We start from the raw sequence: 17,133 nt of genomic DNA on the forward strand, positions 1-17,133 counted from the left end.
GGCTTCGGCGGGCGGGTGGTAAGGACGCCCCCTGCCCCTTGCAGGGGGTCCGGGAGGAGGCGGCCGGCGGAGCTCGGAGCTGCCTGCTGCCATGGGGACCTTTCTGCGCCCCTTGCCTCTGCCCTTTTCCCTGCAGGCGGGAAGGGCTGGTGGTGGCGGTGAGTGGGTGGGTGGCTGGGGAACCTTGACCTCCAGCCAGGCCCCCAAGGCCAGCCGTCGAGTTGTGCTAGCCTTGTGAGGTTCCCTACCTGTGCAGGTAACCACCTGTGCGCTCCGGCTTGCTCCGGGACCGAAGGCGCAGGTGGCCGTGGCTCACCCGTGCTCCGCGTGTTCCCCAGGTAGAACAGGCGGCGTGGATCTGCGGGAAGCTCCCCACCCGCCTTTCCAGAACAGGTGCCAGGAATTGGCACAGCGGAAAAAAAAAGTGTTCGCCATCTAGCCAGGGCTTAGCAGTGGACGTGTCCCTGGGAAAACAGGGGCCCCTTGCCCGTGGGTCGCTTTTGCACCCTTGCTGCTGTGGAGAAGGGGTGGACCACGGGGGTGCCCCCCCCCCCCCGCCCCACTCTATCCACTGCGTTCTCCATGCCCTGTGCCTGGTCCATCCTGGAGCCCACAACTTTTTATCTTTGGCCTTGGCCTTTCCGGACGTGAAGTGGCCCTTGCGGGCACATGTGCTGAGACAGTTGCGCTTCGAGATCCGAGGCAAGACGCGGAGAACTAAGTGTAGTGAGCTGGTTCTCCAGCCCGGCCATTCGAGTGGCGCGGATGAGGGGAGACAGCCTGGGGAAGGGATATGAGCGAAAGCAGTTACAAACACGTGCGGTGCCGAGCGGGCAGGGGACAGCTCCAGCGCCAGGTGTCAGCGGGCACAGTCTAAAGGCATTTTGCTGGCGATGCTGTTGTATTTTTAAAAGCACTCTCCATTTTAAAACAGGGATTCCCCCCTATGCACTGGCTGGTCTGGGGCTCCCTTGAGGTCTCAAAGACCTCTGCAGAGACTTCCTCATATATGGTAATAAGGAGAGAGGCAGGCTTGAGCTTGAGAGAAGCCGTTGGTGGCTCCCAAGGCCCACATCATCTGGCCACGGGGTCTGGCACCCCATAGGGGGCTGTGGGGGGTTGGGATTTCAAGTCCCCAGGTCTCCCAGACATCAGTCTCATCAGGGGCTTCCCAGATGTGAGGTGTGCACAGCCAGCTGGTGTACTTACTGCATGCCACCTTTGGCAGGGGCTGTGCCAAGTCTGGTAAAGTGCTGTTCTTCTTTGCTGGCATGTAGGGGCTCTGAGTCACAGGGCTCCCAGAACTTCCCAGGATTTGCAGATACTCTGCACGGGGGATGAGACCCAGACAGTTCAGTCGGCCACTCTGTACCCCCAGTCCTCCCCAGGAGAGTTGGGATTTGGGATGGGCAGAGTGGAGACTCTGCCAGCTTGAAGCCCAGTGACCTCAGGATTGTTTTGGAATGGTCTCGCTGGCAGTGATGTTTGTATACAGTTGTCACTTCAGGTGTAGTACCGTACCACATCCCTGCCCCCTGTCCCTACCTGTCTCTAGGCTCATCAACCATTCCTGTCTCCCCCCTTCTCCACCCCAACCCATCAGCGCTGGGTGGGCCCCCACCCTGGCCAGGCTTGCAAGTCTGTCTCTTCATCACCTTTTCTTCCATCCTGCATTCATGATTTCATTAGATGATGGGCAGCAGTGTTTGGCAAGGCATGGGTTTTTGGAGCTAATTCTGGCCACATTAATTAATGCATGTGAAATCAGCCCGTGATGATTTTCTGCTTGGGGAATTATCATTTGGCTGACGTCAACATCCGAAGAGTGATTGTTGCCTTGGAGCCCTGGAGACCCCTCTGCCTAGAGGGGTCCTATCTGGATGGACAAAGTTGGGAATTTAGCCCTGTTTTCACGACGTCTTGACAGAGAGGGGCCGAGTGATCAGCTTAGGGTCACACAGCGATTGAGGAGCAGGTGAGCCGTCCACTCAGGTGACCTGGCTCTTAGTTCCCACTGCAGGTCCCAGGATCTCATGCCCCGACCTGGGTGCCCTGTTGTGATCTTTCTATAATCCCAGAGCGGGTGCTTTCCTCGTCATCAAAGTAGTTTTCATTATTTAGCTTGAAAGCCATGTGCTGATCCCTGTATGTGACTTCTCAGAGGCTTGGTTTCCAACATAGATTCATTTAGTATTATTATTAAACAAAAACAGCACAGTTCTTCTACCAGACCAGTAGAGACGTGGGGGGCAGCAATGTTATATAATGTGGGGGTTCATTTCTGACCGTATGGAATCTGAGCTCCCTCTCTTTGCATCTAACTTAACCTAGATTCGACTGTAATACGGAAAAGTTTCAGTCATATAGCAGAAGGCGCTCACTGTGTCTGGTTACGTGCAGTACAGAAAAGCACCTGCCGAGACTGCACTTGAGCATTAACATGGGTCATGAAGGGTTAGGCTGGATCCAAGGGAAATATTGGTGCTACTGTCCACTAGAGCAGTGATAGTAAGGAGAATTCTGTGGGTGCCTGGCGGCGTCAGGTGGGCGCTAAGTGCACCTTAAATGCCTGACTCTACCTTATCTGCAAATAGTGCTTCCACATGTGTGCGTCTTCAGCCGTGGGGAAAGCAAGAGGAGCCCCTGGTGCCCTATTTAGCTGCCGCAGATGAAGATCTCATTTTTTTTTTTTTCATCTCTGGTTTCAAAGCTGGTTGAAATCAAGTGTTAGATTTGCAAGGGTTTCTCTTTTAGTTTTGCAATAAGGATGGATTACCTTTGTCTATTTTGAGTGGTTTAAAAGTATTAAATTTTTCTTTGGCGTAAACCGTCTGGTTATCTTTTTTTTTTTTCCTCCAGAAGTGGTGTGGATGAACCCCAGGGGTTGTAACTCATGGGTAATGATAGGTGTTCTTTCTAGAAAGTTCTCAAGGAGGTGAAGTGGGATTAAAGAAAAACGCACACACATACACCTATTTACAGACACGAGAGTACCCACAATGCCTGTGGGGAATGCAGTTTAAAGGCAAGTTGATTTTGGTGCAATTTTTGAATCCATGTAGTCTTTCATAGTGAGCATTTTTCATGAACATTTTGAAGACTCTTCCATGCATGGACTTCAAATTTTTTTTGAAGCAAATTAAACTTATCTTTAAAATCTGTATTCCGGGAATTTTTTTTTTTTGAAGTACACACACAGCACACACACGGCACACACACGACTCGGGCTTTCATTTCTGTCCCAGTCTATATCGCTGCGTAAGACATCACACCAAAACCTAGTGGTGCGAAACAGTCATTTTCTGCCTTTGCTCCTGGGTGCTTTGGGCAGGAATTTGGACGGGGGGCGATGGGGATGGCCTGTCTGCTCTGCTGTGTCTGGGACCCCCTCGGGAAGGGTTGCAAGGCCGGGCACCCGAGACAGGTGGTTGCAGACTCAGCCCATGTGTAGGAGTTGCTGCAGCTGTGGCTGGCCCCTGAGCTGGGCTGTCAGTTGGAACACCTGACACGCGGCTTCACCACGTGGGCACTCCATGAGCTTCATTTGAACTTCCTAAGAAGGGGCAGCTGGCTTCCAAAGAGTGTGCGTCCATGAGAGCCGGGCAGAAGCGCATGGCATTTTTATGTCCTCGTCTCGGACATCACACAGTGGCACCTGCACTTTTTTTTTTTCCGGGGGGGGTGGGGTGTCTAGGCAAGATAGTGACACATGTCAGCCCAGTGTCAAGGAGAGGGGAGTGTGGGCTCACAGTGTAGGGAGCTTGTGGCAGGGGAGATACTGTTGTGATTTTCGGTGGAAAATTTAAGGCTCTGAAGGAAGCATTGCTTAAGAGTGACAGGAGAGGCTCTGCAAGGTACTCCCTGGTGAGTAAAACACACGTGCATGCATGCGTGTGTGTGTGTGTGTGCGCGTGTGTCATCTCCGAAATGCCTTCCACTCCTGAAAGCGGTGCTGCTGCCCTGGCCTGCTGAGGGGTCCCGAGCGCTGTATCACAAGGGGGCTACAGTGGAGGTTTGGGGTGCAAATCCCAACTGCAGATTGGAGACCCTGCCCTGGTCTTTGTGCCTTTATGGCTGTGAGCGCAGCTTTTTGCTCCTTCATGTGGCTGGGAGCAAGGCCCCACTGGCCTCTCTGGCTTTCTTACCCCTCCCCTCTCCTCCCCTGTCCACCTGTCCTTGCTCCTCTTCCGCAAAAGTGGATGCTGCATCTGGCTAAGAGCTCTCCTTTGTGCTAGTTCCACTGTCTGCACCGTCCTATCCATCACAGCTCTTATCTCTGGTCTTCTGGGCACTGCCCCCATGGTGCTGGCCATCACAGCCTTTGTTGGCAATTCTGTATTCATTTGGTTGCCGGTTCACTCCAGGCAGGAGGTCAAGGTCCCCAGGAACTTGCTCACCTCTGTCACCCCAGCCTCCCAGGGCCAAAGGAGGAGCTCAAAAGTTACTCAAGTTTCTTCAGAAAGTTCATGGGAGAAGGAAGATCAAAGAAGTTTCTTCTGAGGCAGACACTTTTGAAATGCATGGGTAGGTTTTGCATCAGACCTGTTTCCCACCAACTTTTCAAAGCGCTCTCGTATCGGTTGAACACAGAGGAACCACAGAGGATATTTGTTAAATGAAGACGCTCCTTAGAGGGTCTGTGATTGAGAAGTAGCTGCAAAGCGCCATCATCTTCCGATTCATAATTCGGCCCCCAATCCGGCAAATTAGGTGCTGCTGCTCATTTGTCATGAGATGGCACTGAGCTGCAGGAAAGCGGTGCTGGGGTAAGCGCGGGGATTTGAACCCAAGCCCACTGTTCATGGGAGCTGCCTGCTACTGCGTTTTCCAGCTTCGACTGAGCAGGGCGTGAATGGAGGGTGGAAACCACCCTGCCTTTTTCAGCCCGCTGGGGAGTGGAGGGGTGGCAGAAGGTTGATTTTATAGAAGCTGCCTTGTTAGAAACACATTGCTTTTCAACCTTTTCTATTTTCTGCATAAACACATATAGATGTGTCTCTTCCTCCTGGCTTTTCTTAGCTGCTCATCAACCCAGATTTTTCTCAAAGATTTCCTCTCCTTGCAAGCCTCAAATCCTTGTGGGAAGATTTTTCTACCCTGGAGGGTTGGCAAAGCCAAAAGCGTTGCAAAACCAGCTATTTGCTGAGAATTCCAAGGCCTGGTGGAGGCTGGCGGAGAGGAAGGGGTTTTGGCAGCTCTGTTTTTCTGTAGGGAGATTTCCTTTCCTTGCGAACAGGAACATCGGAGGAGGAAGAGGAGGAGAGTGCACACCCTCTCATGTTGGGGAAACTGAGGTGTGTGGGGGGGCATTCAAAAAATGTTTGCAAAGCAGCAGGATTGTGCTGCTGGGAAGGGATTTGAGTTTTTCTGGCTCCTTCCTTCCTTCAATTTCTGTAGAGCTCGTTTGGCAATTATTTTACTTATTGTATTCCATGGCTTCGAACATGGTGTTATCTTGTAGGATTTGAGGGGTTGACATGTTGAGGATTCGCGTGGAAGAAGGTTGTCGTGAGCCCAGCGGTGGTGGGCTACAACGTGTCTCCTGGGGTTCACCTGCTGATCTCATGTCATTCCTCTTCCGACCAGTGGGTGGCGATGCTCCTCATTGTCCCTAGGTCTGGGGCCATCACTTTGCCTTTTTGGTTTGCCCCAGTCCTGCACTGCCCTGTCCCTTTATGAAGCTCCTCAGTGGATGTCCTTTGAGGGAGCCCCTGCCTAGATCTTGCCCGTGTAGGATGCAGGGACTCTCGTTCATCTGTTCATGAAAGTCATGACAGTCTGTGTGCCAATTGAAGGGATGACGGGGTGTTTGAGCTGGACACCTAGGGTATGCATCCTCGTGGTATCCAGACTTTAAGAAGAAAGCACTGAACACTGAATTTTCAAGCATCATGGGAGATCCCAGTGAGACACCCCCCCACCCTTCCCCGCGTGGTGTGGTGGAGGTCATGGCAGCTTAGGAGAAGCTGGATTCTGACAACTAAAAGGAACCAGACTGGTCAAGAACAGGTTAAAAAGGTGAACTCAGGAAAAGCAGGCAGAAGATGGAGGCATGCGGTATGTAAAAAGGCAATTGCAGGGGCCAGCACTGTGGCTCAGTAGGTTAACACCCTGGCCTGAAGCACCGGCATCCCATATGGGAGCCAGTTCTAGTCCCGGCTGATCCTCTTCTGATCCAGCTCCTTGCTATGGCCTGGAAAAGTAGTAGAAGATGGCCCAAGTCCTTGGGCCCCTGCACCCGCGTGGGAGACCTGGAAGAAGCTCCTGGCTCCTGGCTTTGGATCAGCGCAGCTCTGGCCATTGCGGCCAACTGGGAAGTGAACCAGCAGATGGAAGACCTCTCTCTCTCTATCTCTGTCTCTACCTCTCTCTGTAACTCTTTCAAATAAATAAAATAAATCCTTTAAAAAAAGGGCAATTGCAAATAGCTGATGGACACGAGCAAAAACTTGTCAACAAAGAAACCCACCTTTCAAAGCACAAAGTGCCATTTTTTAATAACAAGTTAAACTGTGATGTTGTCAGGTGTTGGTAAGGATGCAGGAGAGACATCTTCTCTTGTACATGTCACATGAGGACGTAAGTTAGTGCCCCAGACACCGCAGTGGGCTACAATAAGGTGTTGGCTTGCCCTTTTAATGGCATCCATGTGTAGAAAGGCAGTGGGTGGGGTCCAGTGATGATACAGAGGTATTTGAGACTTGAGTAGAAACTCAGCTTATAGGCACCACCTGTGGGCCATGGAGTACCTGTGGATCCTGACTCTTCTAACTGTAGCTTTTTAGAGCTGAGGCAGGGGTTTAAGGGAACTGGAGAAATACCAAAGTCATTTCCAAGCCAGTCAAAGTTGCTTATTTAAACCACGGACTCTAGGGAGTATTCCATGCTGAGCTCATCTGTGTAATGTCACACGTGCAACATTTCTGCCCTTGCACTTCTATGTTGTTTGATCTTGGCACAATTGATTTTCATTATGTGGGGCCAGTGTGCCACGGGCATCTCCACCCATGCAGGGCAGGAAGCAGTAAGCAGGATTTTTGGGTAGGACTTTGACCCAAGAACAAAGGGGATGGGGTGGCATGTCTCCAGTCCAGTTTCTGTCCCTAATAACAGAAGGCCACATGCTGGGTAAATTACAAAGAAAACAGTCTCTTTTGGCTCATGGCCCAGGTTCAAGGTCAGAGTACTACATGTGGTGATGACCTTCTTGCTGCTAGAGCTCAGGATGGTGAAAGACAGGGCCTGTGCAAGAGACCTAGCCAAATTGACTTTTCCCTTAACATTTATTTTTAAGAGAGAGCGAGAAAGCAAGAAGAGAGGGGGGGTAGGAGGAGAGAGGTCTTCCTTCTGCTGGTTCACTTCTCCCATGCCTGCAACAGCTGCAGCTGGGCCAGGCTGAAGCCGAAAGCCAAGAATTCTGTTTGCGTCTCCCACATGGGTAGCAGGGACCCACACACTTGGGCTATCACTGGTTACCTCTGTGTTGCATTAGCAGGAAGCTGGATCCCAGGAATTTCAGTTTAGGGTGTGGGGCACCCAAGCAGTCATGTAACTGGCTGTGCCATGTGGATTTTGGGAAAAACCATATTCAAGCGATAGCAGCCAGGCAAGGAAAGGGGTACCACCAATGCACACCAGAAGTCACGAAGGCCATCTTGAACCATACCGTTCATCTTTGGGTGTTTTGCCTTTGACAGCGGTGGGGTTTCCAGGTGGAAGTACAGCTGACAGTGGAAAGTCAAGGTCGTGAGCTGCTGTAGCCACAGGTGGTTTCTCAGCGCTGTGCACAAGGAGGAAGATTGTCTCTGAGGTTATCTCCATGGTCCTCAGGCTCTCTACACGTTATAATCATCTGGGGAACTGCTTGAAGTCGGGAGCTGGTCTCAGTCCCACCCTCCACCCCACCCCAGAAATTCTGATGTGACATTTGGAGTGTGGCCTGTTTTTTGTTTTTTTTTTAAGATGATGCAAATGGTTCCATTGGTGCAGCCGTGGCTAAGCCCCATTGAGTTGGATCAATGGTCAGTGTTCACCTTATCATGGCCCCGTAAATGCTGATTGTAGCCGAGCTGAGAAATCCACTGCGCCTAATTTTCCTGTCTTGGACGTAATTAATGTTTATTTTTCTGCTTGATTTTCTAAACCTTTACCACTGCATGAAGCCCTAACTTTGTTCCAGCTGTCTCGGTCTCCTTCTCCTCTGAGCATGTAGGATAATGTTAAGAATTCTATCAGGTTTGCTTACAGAAGCAATCTTCGCCCAATTCTTCTGGCCTGGGCGAGTCCGGGCAGGTTGCTACGTCTGCTGCCTGCTGTCGTCTCGCCAGCCTCCCCCTGCTTCAGCCTGTGTCTTTCTGTCTTCTCTTCCTTAGGGTGGAAGCCGTGCTCCCTAGAACCCGTGTGTGTGTCATTCTCGCCTTGTCCCTGTATGTGCAGGGTTTGTTTTTGGGGAATCCAGGTACCTCCCGGGATAGGGAGTGTGGAAGGGAAGGCTTGAGACTCGTGTGTCTGCAACTGTATTCCTCTACCTCTGCTCTGGCAAGGTGGTTAGACCGGGTCAGGAGGCAGGTTGGAAAGCACTAGAATGGGGCAGGCAGTGCTTGGACATCTTCCACCTTCTGGTTCTGCCCCTGAGAAGCCTGATGCTGTCCTAGCTTTCAATGTATTTTGGAACCTGTTTTATTCCTCTGAGAACATGCATGAGGGTGCTTCAAAGAGTATGTGGGAGAATGGAATTACAGGAGAAGTTTATTTTGGTGAGAGCCATGCATCTTGCTTTCATAATATGAGAGCCACGGGTGAACCTGCTTCTGAAGACCCTCTGTTCCTTGCCGGGCTCTTGTGTGCCGCTGGCGCCTGGGCTCCAGGTGTGTCACAGTCATGTGACTCTGACCGTATGTTTCCCTCCATCGTCCCGGACTTTTCCCTAGATCCCTGCAGGCTGGGAGCTCTGCCCTTCAAGTCTGAGGACCTTCCTCCTCAGACTTCCTCCATCCCCACTGCTTTCCTCTCTCTGTGGCCCAGTATTTGGATTTTTGACTTGCCGGATTGATCTTCTCATTTTCTCTTCTCTCCCATTTCTCTCATCCCTTTGCTGTCGTTTCTTTGTTGTTTTTTTTTTTTAAGATTTATTTTGTTTATTTGAAAGAGTTACACAGAGAGAGAAGGAGAAGCAAAGAGAGAGAGAGAGAGAGAGAGAGAGAAGGAGAGGGAGGGAGGGAGGTCTTCCATCTGATGGTTCACTCCCCAGTTGGCCTCAACAGCTGGAGCTGTGCTGATCCGAAGCCAGGAGCCATGAGCTTCCTCCAGGTCTCCCATGTGGAGGCAGGGGCCCAAGGACTTGGGCCATCTTCTACTGCTTTCCCAGGCCACAGCAGAGAGCTGGACTGGAAGAGGAGCAGCCGGGACTAGAACCAGCACCCATATAGGATGCTGGCGCTGCAATCGGCAGCTTTACCTGCTTGCTACGCCACAGCGCTGGCCCCCTGCTGTCATTTCTGTAGGTTTCTTAATCGCGTCTCCCAGCCCTGTTCTGAGGTTTTAATTCCTATTGTCCATATTTTTAATTTCCAAGAACTTTCCCCCATGAAAGTCATGTTTGATAGCATCCTGTGTGGCCTCCTTGGCACACTGTCATTCCTCATGGCCCTAAGAATCTTCCAGGCAGTCTCTGATGTGTTCTGTTCCCTATAAGGACTCTCCTTCCTTCTCTGTGTGGGAATTACTCAGTGGCTTTGTTCTGCTTTGCGTCTGACTTAACTTTACTCAGATGTCGGCATGGTTGGTGTACATTCTTCTTTAGGTCGGGGGACATTGCAAAGTGCAGAAGAGGGGTCTCGCTGATGGTGAGTGGCTGCCCGGTGATTTTACAGGCCATTTTACTGGGAAGGGCTCCATGCCGCTTGCTTCCCATCTTATCAAGTGTTGATCAGATTTCCCAGAGAAAGGTCGCCCATTCAGCATCCTGTCTTGTTTTTTTTTTTAAGATTTATTTATTTATAAGTCAGAGTTACACAGAGAGAAGAGAGGCAGAGAGAGAGAGAGAGAGGTCTTCCATCCGATGGTTCACTCCCCAATTGGCTGCAATGGCTGGAGCTGCGCCGATCCAAACCCAGGAGCCAGGAGCTTTCTCCAGGTCTCCCACATGGGTGCAGGGGCCCAAGGACTAGGGCCATCTGCTGCTGCTTTCCCAGGCCATAGCAGAGAGCTGGACTGGAAGAGGAGCAGCCGGGACTAGAACTGGTGCCCATATGGGATGCCGACGCTTCAGGCCAGGGCATTAACCCACTGCGCCACAGCGTTGGCCTCCAGTGTCCTGTCTTTAGTGGCAAGAACTGCTACTTCTGGGAATCCAGAGAGGAGGAGGAGGCGTTGGGGTCTGTTGAGCAGCAGTGCGGTCTTGGACTCGGGCAATTTTGGTCTTCGCAGTTGCGAGTATGAGAGTTGAATGCTCTGTTGGCTGCCTCGCAGGGACCACTCTGCTTCAGTCTGTCTCCCTGGCCACATGCTTGCCTCTCTCCTTCCCTGCTCGTCTGTTTTCTTTGTCCTGCTCTACCCGTGAGACTGGAAGAGCTGCTACCTTCCAGGAGGACTGAATGTTCAGGGCAGCAGGAAGCCTGAGTCGTCACCATAGCCTTTTTTTTTTTTTTTCCCCAATTGAACTTTTTATTGAGAGAATGGCTGATTCACAGGCAAATGTGAGAAGTGCATTTGTTTGTTTTTGTGCATTTCCCCTGGTTTCCTCCAGTGGTGGCACTCTGCAAAACTGTAGTGTCCCCAGAGTACTGACTTCAACATAGTCCACCAGTGCTATTCAGATGTCTCCAGTTGTACCTGCACTCGTGTGTGTGTGTGCTCGTGCGTGCATGTGTGTCTACTGGATTCTGTACAATCTGCTCATGTGGGTTTGTACATGCACTGTCACAGTCAAGACACTGGACATACCCAACACACCCCATGTGCCTCTTAGTAAAAAAAAAATAAAAAGCAGTCAAGAGACGGGTGTTGTGGTGCAGTGGGTTAAGCTGCCACCTGTGAAGCCAGCATCCCATATGGGAACCCTGGTTCCAGTCTTGGTGACTCCACTTCCAGTCCAGGTCTCTGCTATTCTCCTGGGAAAGTAGCAGAACATGGCCCAAGTCGTTGGGCCCCTGCACCTATGTGGCAGACCCTGATAGAATCAGCCCTGGCTGTTGGGGCCATTTGGGGAGTGACCCAGCAGATGGAAGACCTCTCTCTCTCTCTCTCTCTCTCTCTCTCTCTCTCTCTCTCTCTCTGTTGGTTTTGCCTTTCTAAAAAATAAGTAAATCTGCTTTTTAAAATAAATCTGCCGAGTTACTTATATCACCTATTCCAACAATAAAATCAACTTGAAAATGAGCACTTTCAGAATTAAGGGACGCTGCACCACTAAGAATCCTGCATTGCACAGGAAAGATTGCCTGTAAGGTGGGGCCGGACACTGAGTGGCAAGTCCGCCTGCACAGGTAGAGTGAGGTCCTAAAGGGCTGTGTCGGGCCATGCCTGCTCTGTCACTCTCTGGTATGGCAGGAGGCTTCAGCTAAGTGCCAGAGAAAGCCGTGCACGCCTTGTTAACAGTTTCTTTAATGAATCTTCTTTCCCCTGCTATTTGCGCAGTATTTCTGAATGAATATTCCATGAAAATAGTTTATTCAGCTCGAGCTTGTTCCTTTGGACAGAGTAGCTGTGCCCCTTGTGATGTGACTTTCCCTGTATGCGGTGGAGGGGCTCTAGGAGACCATGGAGTTTTTTTTTTTTCTTTTTAAGATGTTATTTATTGGGGCTGGCGCTGTGGCACAGAGGGTAAAGCTGCTGCCTGCAGTGCCAGCATCCCTTGTGGGTGCCAGTTCAAGTCCCGGCTGCTCCATTCCTATCCGGCTCTCTGCTATGGCCTGGGAAAGCAGTGGAAGATGGCCTAGGTCCTTGAGCTCCTGGCTCCAGATAGGCACAGCTCTGGTCATGTGGCCACTTGGGGAGTAGGCCAGAGGATGGAAGACCTCTCTCTCTCTTTTTCTCTCTCTGCCTCTCCTTCTCTCCCTATGTAACTCTGCCTTTCAAATAAAATAAATAAATCTTAAAAAAGATGTTAGTTATTTATTTGAAAGGCAGAGTTACAGAGAGAGAAAGGGACGGAGGGAGGGAGGGAGGGAGGGAGGGAGAGAGAAAGAGAGAGAGAGAGAGCATGCTTCAATCCACTGGTTTATTCCCCATATAGCCACAATGGCCAGAGCTGGGCCTATCCGAAGCCAGGAACCAGAAGCTTCTTCCGGGTCTCCCACACAGGCGCAGAGGCCCAAGCACTTGGGCCATCTTCTACTGCTTTCCCAGGCCATAGCAGAGAGCTGGATCAGAAGAGGAGCAGCCGGGACCCAAACTGGCGCCCCAGTAGAAGCCTTAGCCTATGATGCCACAGTGCGGCCCCAGGTCCTTGGATTTTACCATTGGATTTTGTGTTGGAGGAAACTGACATCACTCAGAGTTGGAACTGAGGCCAGAGCCAGGGCTTTGAGGTTCCTGCCTTAGTAAACATGCAAGAAAAAACAGGGAAACATTAAGGCTACAAGATAGACATAAAGCCAGCGAACTCTGGTAAGGTTATTTCCTATTTGGGAACATTTGCAAAGTGCTGGAGCCTTTCTGTGAGTTTTTTGGCTTTCAGTGTGGTCAGTACACGAGGAAGCGAGGGATTCCCAGGGTGAGCTACTTGGCAGGGAAGAGCTTGCATCATCAGACACACTAGCTGTTCAGACCCTGCTTGTTTGCTTCAGGGGAGTTGGCTTCGTCGATTCGTCTTCTGCTAGAATGAGTGGTCATTTTCAGACTTAGTGGCCATGAATTCTTCTTGCTAGGGGTCTTTGAACTTGCAGGTTTTCGCCTTTGTTGATCCCTATTTTTGGAATTCTGGGATATGATTCCTTTCAGAGAAAAGAAAATCTCCCAGATTTTGAAGACCTCGTGGGAAGGTCTCCAGATGGATCTCTCCAGGTTGTTCCCTTGAAATCACAGGTGTATGTAGAGAGGAAACTCCGAATTTCGTGGTAGGTTTCCTCCCTTACCTGTGTCATCCTTGATATGCTTCATATAATGTCTTTTGTCTGGCATTTACATTTTTTTTTAAGATTTATTTATTTGAAAGAGTTACACAGAGAGAGGAGAGGCAGAGAGAGAGAGAGGTCTTCCATCCGTTGGTTCATTCCCAAATTGGCCACATTGGCTGGAGCTGTGCCAATCTGAAGCCAGGAGCCAGGAGCTTCTTCTGGGTCTCCCACATGGGTGCAGGGGGCCCAAGCACTTGGGCCATCTTCTACTGCTTTCCCACACCATAGCAGAGAGCTGGATCGGAAGTGGAGCAGCCAGGTCTTGAACTGGCACCATATGAGATGCGCTTGAGGCCAGGGCGTTAACCCACTGTGCCACAGCACTGGCCCCAGCATTTACATTTTCTAAAAATTAGTCAACTGTATCACCTCCAGGGTATCTCCTGGCTCTGAACATCAGTAGCAGGCTGTCCTGTAATCCAGGAAGTATAAGCTGAATTGAGGAGAGGCTAAGGGGCATCTTCATGGAAATGATGGGGGAGGAGAGGGAAGGGTGGGGGAAGGAGGGAGAGGGAGAGAGAGGGAGAAGGAGAGAGAAGGCCTAGGAAAGCAGTGGAAGATGGCCCAAATCTTTGGGCCCCTGCACCTATGTGGGAGACCCGGAAGACGTTCCTGGCTTTTTAGATCAGTGTAGTTCTGGCCATTGCAACCATCTGGGGAGTGAACCAGCAGGTGGAAGACCTCTCTCTCTCTTTCTCCCTCTCTCTGTCACTATGTAGCTCTACCTTTCAAATAAAGAAATAAAATCTTTTTTTTAAAGGTTAACTTTGGAGAAGCCTGGGTGAAAGGATTAAGGAAATCCATTAAAGTATTTTTGCAAGTTTTTTTTTTGATAAGTCTGAAATTGTGATGAGACAAGTTGAAAAGCTAAACATCCGTATTTTTAATTTAAAATGAAGTGAATGGGATTTACTGTAACTTTCAGATTAAAGATCTTTAAATTTTAGATTGAGAACAACAGTAAAATTGACAATCAGGATACACAACAGCGTGTCATCCCAAGAAACTGCCTCCAGCTGCCCATGTGCAGGTGCCCACGCCCGCCGTGCCCACCCCCTGCTCAGTTTCCTGTCCTGACGGTTTTGCGTTTGTGAAAATGCACAGCCTGCCATCTTTTAGGACTTGTTCCTTTTACTGTTGCCATGCCCCTCAGATTTATCTCTGTTGTTTCTCCTCTTTCTAGCTCATTCCTTGTTTCGGCTGAATCGTGTTCTGGTATACAGGGGTACGACGGACGGTTTGCTCATTCCTTTACCTGGTGAGGAAGACCTGAGCTGCTTTAGTTCTCTGGATTCTGAATAGAGCTACTGTAAACGTTCAGATGCAGGCTTGCAGTCGCTTCCTCCTCCCGTGCTGCACTGGCTAGGACTTCTATAGTGTTGGGTTGAATAGGTGTTCTTGCTGTATTCCTGGCCTTAGGGTGACTGCATTCGGCTTCCATGGTTAAGTGTGCTTGTTATACTTTTTGGTATTCCATTGAACTTGAAAATAATTGTTAATGTCTGTATTATAATAGGAATAGGAATAGTCCCAGTATTTTTGTTATGTGCAGCAGGTGCTGGTTTTTAAGCACCAGCTTCAGCTGGTGGGGATACTTTCCCTGTGTGGACTCCCTCAGTGTCCACAGCAACCCTCTGGAGGAGGGGCCATTATTATTTTTTTTTAAAGATTTTATTTATTTATTTGAGATGTAGAGTTACAGACAGTGAGAAGGAAAGACAGAGAGAAAAGTCGTCCTTCTTTTGGTTCACTCCCCAAGTGGCAGCAATGACTGGAGCGGCACCAATCCAGAGCCAGGAGCTTCTTCCCGGTCTCCTATGTGGGTACAGAGGCCCATCTTCTTCTGCTTTCCCAGGCCACTGCAGAGAGCTGGACTGGAAGAGGAGCAGCTGGGACTAGAACCTGGCGCCCACATGGGATGCTGGTGCCGCAGGTGGAGGATTAACCTACTGTGCCAGCCCTGGCCCCAGAGGGGCCATTATTACCTCCCTTTTATATGCAGAGGAAAACGGGCCGAAAGACTTTCAATCACTCAAGGTGATTTGAGTGCATGGCCAGCAGGGTTTGAAGCACACACTCCATGATCTTAACTGTAACATTGGGTCTTGGAATACGGCACACAACTCGCTGTCCACATGCCCCCTTGGGATCTCAAGTTACTGTCCGGGTCCTCACTGTGATGCCTGTTCTTGTACAGGAGTCTCTGACGGTCTCTGCAAGTTGGGACCCCAGAGTCCCGGGTTGTTCCGTTTCCGCAGGGGGCCCATCGGGAGCAGCAGGTGCTCTGTTACTTCCCAGGAATTGGAATTGCCGGCAGCAGTGACTGAGAGTGTTTGAGTCGATGGATGTCCTCTTGCCAGAATTGGGCATCATGATTCTCTTGTGTAGTTTTATTTCACTTTAAAGGAAGATGGTGTCTCACTGCTGGCGTTGGCTCCGATGTTACCTGTGAGTCTGTTTTTACAAATATCTATTGGCTGTTTATATTTTTTTCCTGGGAGAAAGATTTGTTCATGCCCATTCTCCATTTTTTTTTTTATCCTCCAGTGTAGTGGTTTTCTTACTGATTTCTAAGAGCTTTACATATATTCTATGTGTAAAACTTTTCTCCTTTTCCAGTTTTTCTGTTTGGCGTGCAGAGTTTTGCTTTTATCCACACAGAATTACATAGCAGCCTTCAAAAAGTCCGTGTAAAACATAATTATCCAAAGATTTAAAGATATTTTTGCATCAAAATAAACCTAACTTTACAGGGCCAGCGCTGTGGTGTAGTGGGTAAAGTGGCTGCCCTCAGTGCTGGCATCTCATGTGGACACTGGTTTGAGTCCCAGCTGCTCCACTTCCGATCCAGCTCTCTGCTATAGCCTGGGAAAGTAGAAAAAGATGGCCCAGGTCCTGGGGACCCTGCACCTGCATGGGAGACCCGGAGGAAGCTCCTGGCTCAGCCTCAGCCTTTGCAGCCATCTGGGGAGTGAACCAGCAGATGGAAGACTTTTCTCACTCTCTGCCTCTGCCTCTGTAACTCTGCCTTTCAAATAAATAAATAAATAAATCTTAAAAAACAAAAAAACACCTAACTTTTAATTCCATTTTTCTGTAAACCTGTCCCTTGTCTCTCCTTCCCCTCGCATTTTTCCTTTGCTTTATTCCTGGATCCAGTGTCACAGACACATGTTCATGTCTCCCCCCCCCCCCACTTATTTTTATGGTTTAGTTTTTTGAAAATTTAACTCTTTACCTCACTTGGAATTTATCTTAACACAAAATGAAGATTGAAGCAGTCAAGCAGATTAAACCATGAATTCCAGCACTGTTTATTAAATAATCTGTCCTTTATTCCGATGTTTGTTAGATCCCTTTTTTAAAAATTTATTTTTATTTATTTATTTGAAATGTAGAGTTACAGACGGAGAGAGGGGGAGATAGAGAGGTCTTCCACCTGCTTGTTCACCCCACAGATGGCCGCAACAGCCAGGGCTGGGCCAGACCAAAGCCGGGAGCCAGAAGCTTCCTCTGGGTCTCCCATGCGAGTGCAGTAGCCTAAGCACTCAAGCCATCTTCTACTGCTTGCCCAGGCCTTAGCAGAGAGCAAGATCAGAAGTAGAGCAGCCAGCTCTCGAACCGGCGTGCATATGGGATGCCAGCACTGCAGGCAGAGGCTTAGCCTACTACGCCTCAGCGCAGGTCCTTAGTGTATCGCTTTATTTTCCATGCTATTCCCTTGTGTAGCAGAAACAGTTTTTGTCTATGTTGCCCATTAATTAATTAATCATCATAGTTTATTAGCATGTTAATTATCTGGTGGGACAAAATTCCTTTCCTCGTGTTTTGGAAAAAAAATCATTTGCTCTCTTCACTCTTTTATCTTTAGCGGTGTTCTCTAGAATCTTTTAAATTTTCCTGAAATCCCTGTAGGCTTGACAAATCTATGAGTAGTGTGTGGGAAAATAGTGTGTTGCAGTATTGATTCTTCTTGTTCATGGTGTGCTTCTTCATTCGACCATAGCTTTTAAAA

At 49.5% G+C, this 17,133-nt stretch overlaps 1 protein-coding gene across 1 annotated transcript in view; it reads left to right on the plus strand.

Annotated features, from left to right (window-relative positions):
- SLC24A3 (solute carrier family 24 member 3) overlaps positions 1 to 17,133 on the plus strand; it is a 527,286-nt gene that overhangs the window by 642 nt on the left and 509,511 nt on the right. The gene's annotated exons all lie outside the window — the stretch shown is intronic.

Source organism: Oryctolagus cuniculus, chromosome 11, assembly GCF_051225735.1.
Source record: "Oryctolagus cuniculus isolate XC-2025 breed Fujian yellow rabbit chromosome 11, ASM5122573v1, whole genome shotgun sequence".
NCBI lineage: Eukaryota > Metazoa > Chordata > Mammalia > Lagomorpha > Leporidae > Oryctolagus > Oryctolagus cuniculus.